The sequence below is a fragment of the Nannospalax galili genome, unplaced genomic scaffold, assembly GCF_000622305.1.
Source record: "Nannospalax galili isolate Female #2095 unplaced genomic scaffold, S.galili_v1.0 scaffold960, whole genome shotgun sequence".
Lineage (NCBI taxonomy): Eukaryota > Metazoa > Chordata > Mammalia > Rodentia > Spalacidae > Nannospalax > Nannospalax galili.
Genome location: NW_008348313.1, coordinates 202,134 through 211,307, shown reverse-complemented (window position 1 = coordinate 211,307; position 9,174 = coordinate 202,134). Strand labels below are relative to the sequence as shown.

General features: G+C 38.9%; 1 long non-coding RNA gene across 1 annotated transcript in view; it reads right to left on the bottom strand.

Annotated features, from left to right (window-relative positions):
• Nucleotides 1-5,933: 5,933 nt before the first annotated feature.
• Nucleotides 5,934-9,174, bottom strand: part of LOC108491401 — a 10,575-nt gene continuing 7,334 nt past the window's right edge. Inside the window, exons 3-4 of the long non-coding RNA XR_001872737.1 lie at nucleotides 7,879-8,018; nucleotides 5,934-6,169 (exon numbers count right to left, since the gene is read on the bottom strand). This is a non-coding gene — a long non-coding RNA (uncharacterized LOC108491401). The remainder of the gene's footprint in view (nucleotides 6,170-7,878; nucleotides 8,019-9,174) is intronic.

Genomic DNA, 9,174 nt, shown 5'->3' with positions numbered 1-9,174 from the left:
TTTGTACAAGAGGCTGTCTTTTCTCCAATGTATATTTTTGAATCTTTGTGAAATAAAGGAGGCACCTGTAGCTGTGTGGGTTTATATCTGGACCCTATTTTCTTGACCTCTGTGTTGGATTTTGTACCATCACTGATCTTACTATGACTGCCTAGTACAACTGTAAATCTTGAAAATCTGGTTTGTGAACCTAGAGGATTATCCATTTTGTACTAGATTATTTTTGTAAAGAACAGTATTGGAATTTTGGTTCAGAATACACTAAATTGATAGCTAGGTTTTATTATATGATATTATACGATATATGATATACTATATTATATTTTATTAATTTCACCTATTTGTGAACATAGGAAGTCTTTCCATTTTCAAGTGTCTCCCTCAACGTCTGTCTTCAGTGTTTTAAATTTTTCATTGTACAGACCTTTCACTACCTTGGTTAGGTTTATTCCAAAGAATTATATTTTAGTTAGTAGTGAATGAGATTGTTTTCCTGATTTCTTTCTCAGAATTATCATTGATAGAAGGCTACTGATTTTTGCATGTAAATTTTGGATACTGCCACTTTGAAGAAAATGTTTTCCAGTCCTAAGAGCATCCTGGTGAAAACTGTAGGATCTCTTCTGTATAGATTCATATCACCTGCACATTATGGTACTTTGACTTCTTGCTTTCCTACTTGTGTCCTCTTTATTTCCTCCTCCTGTCTTTTTTTTCTGAATATTTATGCACTATATTGAGTAAGAGAGGATAAACTAGATACCCGTTCCTTTCTCCAGATCTTAGTGGAAAGATTCTGAATGTTTCTCCACTTAGCAGTCTTGACTAGTTTTTTTTTTCAGCTGTTATTGCTTAATATATTGAGATATGTACCCATTCTTATTATTTTTATGGCTTCTGTTATGAATGCATGTTAAGTTTTGTCAAAGGACTTTTCTTCAGTTATTGAGAAAATTGCAAGATTTCTTTCCTTGGGTTCACTTTTAGGATGCATCATATTTATTGATTTATGTGTGTTGATATATTCCTGTATCTCTGAAATGAAGGCAACTTGATCATATTGAATAAATTTTTGATATTTTAAATCTTTTTTTCTAGTATGTTATAGAGATCTTTTGCATCTGATGTTAAACGGGGAGAATGCTCTATAATTTTCTGTGGTGGTGTTGTGTCTTTATCTGGTTTTGGTATTAGCTTAAGACTAGCTTCATAGAAGGAGTTTGGGAGTGTTCCTTACTTTTATGCTTTATGGAATAATTGAGAAGGATTAGTGTTTATCTTTTTGTAATTCCAGTAGAATTTAGCATATGGACTTTTTTGATTTAAGAGATTTTTATTACTACTCCAATCTTGTTGCTCATTGCAAATTTGTTTAAATATTTATATCATCTTAAATTTGTCCATTATTTTAGATTTCTCATTTAGTGGAATATGTTCTCTTTTTCTCCTTTTTTATGGATTAAACTTATTCTAAGACAATTCCGTGTTTATAAAGCATTCTGATTGCTCTAAGCCCAGCCTTTCTTGTCTCTGTCTCACCTAGGTCATCCCCTTCTCATCTCTACATCTTTTACACATTTATCTTTTTCTTTTGTAGACTCACCATTAGGTACACAACTGTATCAGTTACTTTTCTGTTCCTGCTATAGAAACACTGGCCAAAGCAACTTATAGAAGGAATAGTTCATTTGAGCTTATTACAGTCCATCATGGTGGGAGGGGAGGGCACATGGTGGCAGGAGATGGCAGGAACACAAAGCGGAGAGCTCACTTACATCTTCAAGTAGGCACAGGAAATAAGAGATCCAACATGGCTCAAGATCCAACATGGCTTAAGAACTCTCTAAGGCCACCCCCAGTGATGTGCTTCCTACAGCATGGCCACACCTTCTAAGACCTCCAAAACAGCACCACCAACTGGGGAAAAAAATGTCCAAATATTTTCAGCCTATGGGGGGATGTTCTCATTCAAACCATCACAACAACTGAAAACAACAAATGTCCATCCCTGAGACATTTGTTCCACAGCCAATAGTTAGCAGCAAGGAGCAGGGCTCCATGAGCCCCTCTCTGATTCATGATTGACTGTTAACAGGCCTGGTCTTGTGCAGGCCCAAAGGAGGCAAGCTCAGCTGCTAATGGAATTGTTGTGCCCAGAGAACAGATCCCCAAGAGTAATGGAATCCAGAGGGCATGCAAGAACAAAGAGTCTTTATTCGGGCTTAAGCTTGGACTCTCAGACCTCACCAATGCAATGGATCTGTGCTGAGAACCCCAATCACAGGGGGTGGAAGCACTTTATAGGTTTTAGACAAAGGTAGGAGGGGAATAACAGAGTCACACTTTGATTGGTCCAAGGAGCCTGCGGTGCGCCAACACACTTTTGAATTGATTGGTTATAAGGGATGCAGTCCTGGAGGTTTCTCATTGGTGGGTGCTACCCTCAGAGCTATGGAATGTGCTGACTGTTATCTGTGGGGCCAGAAGTCTCTGTGTCAACCTTATAAGGCTGTTACATACCTGGGCTTGCTTAATCTATAGCCTCCTGGGGTGGGGCTGGTAGGTGGAGATTACAACATGCCTGGGCATGTCCAGGCTTGCCTGAAACAGCTAGTCAAAATGGGGTCAATACAGTTTGTCCTTTCAGCTAAGCAAGCAAGCAGTTTACAGAAGCGAAAAAAGAGCAGTTAGTCCTAAAGAGGGGCAGGGTTCTCAGGAGCTCAGGGTGGAGGGCCAAAGAGGAGGGCTTCACAGAATCATTACTGCAAAAGTTATATGATGTCCTGAAGATAGTATTTTTCAGTCTTTCTTCCTATCTTCCAATATAGTGCCAGACATGGTAGGACATGCCTTTAATTCCAACAGTCAGGAGGCAGTGGCAGATAGATCTCTGGGACCAAAGCCAACCTGGTCTACATAGAGTTTCAGGCCGGCTGGGGCTACAGGAAGACAATGCTTAAAAAGAGAGAGAGAGAGAGAGAGAGAGAGAGAGAGAGAGAGAGAGAGAGAAGAAGGGAGGGAGGGAGGGAGGGAAGGAGGGAGAGAGGGAGGGAAGAAAGGGAAAAAAGAAATACAAGGCAGGAGCAGAGCATGTCAGGCTTCTTGGAGCTTGTGTGGAATTTCCCTATAGACTTTGGTTCTCACCAGATTTTCAGCTTGCTGATTGTGGCATTGGCGAACATTAAGTTTCTTCTACCTAGTCAAGTAGTTTAGTAGTACTCTGCTAGCCAGGCTTCACAGTTTAGCTCTTGACACTTGGTCTGAATTACCTGAGAATGTGGTTTTCAGGTTGTCTAGCTGTAAATTCAATTGGGATCTTTAGGAAATGGTCTTTTCTTTCAGCTCGGATGGGTCCCTGTGTCAGGCATGTCACATCTCCCTAGGAAAGTGTTTTTCCAGTGTCTCCTTTTGCTATTGTCACTGCTACCCTGGGTGTGGAATTTCTGCAGCTCGTTAAAATATTCAGTGCTACTACGAACAGTGCAGATTTCCTAAGCCTCTCTGGCTCATGCTATCATCAATTGATGTTTCCTCTGCCTTTCTCCCCCGCCCCCCCAATCTCTTCAACACTTTTACCTGTTGAGCTATCTTGCCAGTCCGGTAATGGTTTGTGGTTTCTTTATGGCATTTTCAGATATATGTATCATTATACATTATACTTTGTCCCCCATCTTTCCATGCTTCCACTGAGTGCTCTACTTACAACAGCTCTTCTTCCTTTCCCTTCCCTTCCCTTCCCTTCCCTTCCCTTCCCTTCCCTTCCCTCCCTTTCCATCCCTTCCCTCCCCTCCCTTCCTTCCCTTCCCTTCCCTTCCCTTCCTTGTCTCTCTCTCTCTCTCTCTCTCTCTCTCTCTCTCTCTCTCCCTCTCTCTTGCTATCTTCCACAGATCAACAACAAATTTTCCTTCTTTTGTTTTATCTTAGTATATATTTGAATACATATACAGTGCCCTACATGTATGTAGAATGTTTCCCTCTTTTTTTGTATTTGTAGGCTGTTGATGATTTCCACCATAGAGATCTGCAGGGTTTTTTGTTTTTATGTTGCTGTTTTCACTCACTTGTTCATGAGAACAAGTGCCAACATCTGTGTGTCCACTGAACGTGCCTTATTGTCTTGTGGAGATGTAACTGAACGAGGGAGTTCATCTTGATTTTGTTCTTTGATTTTAGCTTACACAAAGGTGCTTTCTAGCACCAGTAATTGAGATGCTGTGTTGGGCAAGCACTCCCCCTCTCTCTTGAGAGTTGGGGGCTTGCAAACTCAACCAATCCTTCCAGGACTGGCTCTAAACTTTTTCTCCTGCTTTGGAAATGTGCTTATTTTACTTTTCTAATTGACCTAGCAATATTCAGTCCAAACCACACTACCCTATCCTTCTTTCTGATAGCTATTTTTAGCTTTGCTTAAACTATTCCCTGGAAATTCTGGAAGATCATACTGGGTATCATCTGCCATCTTCCTAGAAGTCCTTCTAGGTGAACGTTCACTGTTTCATAAGTCCGTTTGACACTTGGAAATTCATGCCCTTATTATTGTTCAAAGATGATTTCAGCTTCTTACAACAATTTTCACCAAATACAAGCCTTGGTCAGTAAATAAGAATTGAGGAGGAATCAAGAAATTAGCTGAGTTCTCCCTTAACTGAGTTTCTGAAAGAAGAAATACAGTACATTAGTGCTCCAGTCTTCTTGACAGCTTGCCTAGCTTCACAATGCCATTAGAAAAGTTCTGTAATGTTGAATGCCTCTCCAGTTCCTAGTCCCCCCTCCTCCTCTTTCTCCTCCTCCTCCTCTTCCTCCTCCTCCTCCTTCTGCTCTTCCTCCTCCTCCTCCTCCTCCTTCTGCTCTTCCTCCTCCTCTTCCTCCACTGCCACCACTTCTCCTTCTTCCGCTCCTTGTCCTTTCCCCCTTCCCCCTCCACCTCTCCCTCTCGCTTTCTCAGTCTCTTGCTCTCATTCTGCTGGGTGTTATCATTTGTAGTATGTCCCAGCCTGACCTGAAAGAGAACAAAATGGAGCATATGGTACTGGAGGCCATCTGATCAGCAACCTCTTGGAATTTTTTAAAGGCATATTGTTTAATTCCTTTATTCTGTCTTTCATTTTTTAAAAATATTTTATTTATTTTTTTTATTTTATGTGTATTGCCTGCGTGTATGTGAGTGCACCCACATCATGCAATGCTGCAGAGGTCAGAAGAGGGCTTCGGAGTCCCCTGGAACTGGAGTTAAGGATGGTTCATAGCTGCCATGTGGGTGCTGGGAATTGAACCTGGGTCCTCTGTGAGAGCAGTCAGTGCTTGCTGAGCCATCTCTCCAGCCCCTCTATTCTGTCTTTCAATTTGTAACTAAAGTAATTACTTTTTGGATGGAAAACATGTCTAAGCAATAGGAAATCTTTAAGATTATTATTATTTTTATTTAGACATAAATATGTCTTTGGGCAAGTGTATCTTTGGGCATATGAAAAGACTATTTTCAGTTATGGGCTGAAGTATTCTCTAATGGTTAATTAAGCAAATTCAAGTTCTGTCTCCTCACTGACTTTCTGCATCTGACAGTTATTAACAGGGGGACACTAAAATTGTGACTATGGTTGTGAATGCTTATAATATTTCCTTCCAGTTTTGTGCTCTGTTTAATTCTAGGTGTGAACTTCTCAAACTATTCTTAAATGATCCTGCTTCTTGGGAATCCTATACCTTTTCCATTTCCAAATTTTTTACATCCAAATTAATTTATTCATATACCAGCCTTAAATATTTTCATATTTAAATAACAAACATTATATTTATGTCTTAATGTGACCAAAATTAAGTGAAGCAGTTCTTGTAAAAGCATAGTCAGTGTCTGACACCTGATAACTGTCCATCTAAGGTCATTGCTACTATCACTCAGCAAGCTTCACATTGTGTTTTTGTTCTTCTTTGAAACAGCAGTATCTTTTGAAATGTACCATAAAAGGAAGAGAAAACAGGAACTATTTATTCCAATCACCCACCAGGTTGATAGCTTGAGATATAAGTTATAATTCTTCAGTTGTTGCTAAATGTGGCGTTTGGTAGGTGAGTTTCAAGAGTATCAGAGAAAGGAATACCTCCACGCACTTAATCTGCAGAAGACATCTGAATTCTCTGAGCAGCATTGTTCAGATTAGATGCAGATTTCCTGAAATAGTAAGAAGCTATAAATTATATTATAAATATATATAGACAAAGTTCTATCATTAGAACACTGAAATTATACTAAGGTATAATAATTTCAAATACTGACATAATAAATTCCACATAAAATACAGCATTGTCAAATTTTAAAACCAAATCACTCACGAATGTACTTTTACATTCAATTTTCTCAAACTGTCTTTAATTATAATGGCTGAATTACATGAATTAATAAAGCATGAAGAGACGAAATTAGATGAAGGAAACACATTTTGTGTTAGAAACTTTATTGAGAGCAACTCTGATGATTTCATAGGGACTGTCATTCAACTGGGAAAGGGATTGAAGATTTCATTTACAGAAATGTCAAGAAAGTTTCAGATCTCTCCCTGACTTTTACATGAATAAATGAAGCTGCCTCACTGAAAAATGAGGTTCTTCTGAAACTAAAAATAACAAAAACAATTCAAAAGTTGTTTTTTGAACCTGAGTCAATAAAGCTAAACCAAACGTAAATACGTATAATCTTGGTTCACTTTCCCAGCCTGCCATTATTTGTGAAGAATAATTCATTCAGAAAGAGTTCCCTTATATGTATGCAAGATGATTTTTACTATTTACTGAAAACAATCATTTTTCTTGAAAGTATACAATAATTCTTAGGATGTAAATGCTGAAATTGTCACTTGAGCAACTCCAATCATCTTATCAGCTACAGAATTGTAAAAACAAGGAAAAAAGAACTTTTCAAATAATTTCCTTCAGTTAAACAAAATAACTATATTTAAAAGATAAGTATTTCTCTTTTAGGATAAGTATTAATCAGCAAGAGAGTCAATGTTTTAAAGTCATGTAGTTATAATAGCAACCCGTACGTAGACCATGAAGAAATGAAATTAGCAATAAATGATTAATGAAGAAACAATATTTTAGTAAAAGATATTTTTAGCTGTGTAAGTGATTTTGATCAGTCTGTGCATGCTGGACAAGCACCCTGTGACTGAGCTACGTCCCCAGATCATGAAGAGCATTAAAGAACATCCAAATAAGTGAGAAGACACACTCTGCCTATGTTTACAAAGGCTCAACATGGGAGTGATACTTCATCTGGAAGACATCGTAAGACAGAAGAAAAGACTGAGCATGACAAATCGCAGACGAAAGAGAGCCTACAGTACGCATTAGAAACCCTTCCTATGAATGGCTGTTCAGTTGAAGACCTAGGATTGGATTTCACGCTGCCAGGGTTTCCCAACATCGAACTGAAGAAAGGAGGAAAGGGTATACCAGTCATGAGCCACAACTCAGAGGAGTATCTAAGACTGGTAATATTCTGGGCTCTAAATGAAGGTGTTTCCGGGCAATTTGATTCTTTCAGAGATGAATTTGAATCAGTTTTCCCCCTTAGTCACCTGCAGTTCCTCAACCCAGAAGAATTGGATCAGTTCCTGTGTGGCAGAAAAGCAGACACTTGGGATGCAAAGACATTGATGGAATGCTGCAGGCCTGATCATGGTTATTCTCATGACAGCCCAGCTGTGAAGTTCTTGTTTGAAATTCTCAGTAGTTTTGATAATGAGCAGCAGCGGTTATTTCTCCAGTTTGTGACTGGGAGCCCATGATTGCCTGCTGGAGGATTCTGAAGTCTCAGTCCACCCCTGACAATTGTTTGGAAGACAACTGAATCAACAAAAAACCCAGATGACTTCATACCCTCTGTAATGACTTGTGTGAACTATCTTAAGTTGCCGGACTACTTGAGCATTGAAATAATGCGGGACAAACTCTTGACAGCAGCAAGAGAAGGGCAGCAGTCCTTCCATCTTTCCTGATCACAAGAAGTCTGTGTCTGCCTGTTAGGGCAAAAGAAAAAAAAAAAGCATGATTTCTTTTCCAATGTATCACCTGAGTCGAGAAAACATGTTATGCCTTCTTGTAGGAAAACGGTTTGCAGATTATGAGACACTTGGTTGATATTCATAATGGCCCCCTGGACTTAAAGCAATCAGGCCCTAAAATGTTGTTTTGATGAGGTTTCTTTAGCAAGTTCTTGTTTAAATTATCATTTATTTGATGAGTGAAGTTTTTAACTTGCTTTGCTGTGTGAAATTTCAAAGGGATTTTTTTTCAGCCTGGAACAATAAATGTCACTGTGCAGTTTTTAAAAAAATGGTATTTGGGGCTAGGGAATACTCTTCATTTAAAAGAGCTTTGACTACTATGGAAAGCCCCTGGGTTTGAGCCCTAGCACCATTAAAGAAAATTTAAAGTGAGAATTACATGAAACCTTTTATTGCCATTTTCAATTATATTGGATGGATCAGATACTTCAAAAACTTTTCCAATGTGTACTTGAGAAAACCTAGGTGGATCAATGTTTCATTCTGAGTTTAAAGTACAACACTAGAGAAATGCTAGCAGTATTACATATTTTATTTCTTGTGGCGATAGAGGCAGGCAGATCTCTGTGAGATCGAGGCCAGACTGGTTTGCATAGTGAGTTCCAGGACAGTTGGGGCTGCTACAGGGAGACCCTGTCTCAAAAAGATCAAAAATATTCTCGTGACATATGCAGGTGAGGTGATAGAGAAAGGTGAACTCTTATCCAGTGTTGGTGGCAGTGCAAACCAGCAACCACTATGGAAATCAGTGTGGAGATTTCTCAAAAAGATCAAAATTTATCTGCCATATGATCCAGCCCTACCACCCTTGGACGTATACCCCAAAGACTACCCTGCTATAGAAATACCTGTTCATCCATATTCATTGCTGCCATTTTCATAATAGAAATTGGAAACAACCAAGATGTCCATCAACTGATGAGTGGATAATCAAGGTATAGTACACAAAGTAAAATATTATTTGGCTCTTAAAATACAAAATTATGAATTATGAAGTCAATGGAACTCAACACAATCATTCTGAGTGAGGAAGCCAGATCTAGAAAGGCAAATATAGCATGTCCTGTCTCATGTAGCTGGGTAATAGCTTTGAAATCATATATATATA